The sequence below is a fragment of the Arachis duranensis genome, chromosome 2 (assembly GCF_000817695.3).
Source record: "Arachis duranensis cultivar V14167 chromosome 2, aradu.V14167.gnm2.J7QH, whole genome shotgun sequence".
Taxonomy (NCBI): domain Eukaryota; kingdom Viridiplantae; phylum Streptophyta; class Magnoliopsida; order Fabales; family Fabaceae; genus Arachis; species Arachis duranensis.
Genome location: NC_029773.3, coordinates 84,454,701 through 84,455,620, shown reverse-complemented (window position 1 = coordinate 84,455,620; position 920 = coordinate 84,454,701).

The window sequence follows — 920 nt, the reverse complement described above, 5'->3', positions numbered from 1 at the left end:
TGATCAATCAGTCCACATGATGATAGAATATATTGGATCAAACTCCTGAGCCAAAAACACTCGCGACTAGCTTCATGTATCGCAAGTATTTTAGCATGATTAGAGGAGGTTGCAGCAATCGTCTGTTTCGTGGACCTCCATAATATAGCTGTTCCACCATATGTAAACAGATATCCTGTTTGAGATCTCCCTTTATGTGGATCAGACAAGTATCCGGCATCTGCATAGCCAACTAGTTGTGACTTGGATCCGTAGGGATAAAACAATCCCATATCAACCGTTCCATGAAGATATCGAAAGATTTGCTTGATTTCACTCCAATGTCTTCTGGTTGGAGAGGAACTATACCTTGCTAGTAAATTCACCGCGAATGATATGTCAGGTCGCGTATTATTAGCAAGATACATTAGTGCTCCAATGGCACTAAGATATGGTACTTCAGGACCAAGGATATCTTCATTTTCTTTTTTAGGACGGAATTGATCCTTTTTCACATCCAAAGATCTTACGATCATTGGGTACTTAATGGATGTGACTTATCCATATAAAATCTCTTCAAGATCTTTTCTGTGTATGTTGTTTGATGAATAAAGATCCCGTCTTTTATATGCTCGATCTGCAGGCCGAGACAAAATTTAGTCTTTCCAAGATCCTTCATCTCAAACTCTTCTTTTAGAGTTTTTTATAATTGTTGGAATCTCTTCAGGAATCCCAATGATATTTAAATCATCAACGTACACAGCAATTATAATGAACCCAGATGTAGTTTTCTTTATAAAAACACATGGACAGATATCATCATTCTTAAATCCATTTTTGGCCAGATACTCAGTAAGACAATTATACCACATTCGTCCAGATTGCTTTAGACCATATAAATATCTTTGCAATTTAACTGAGTATAACCCTTGCGAATATTC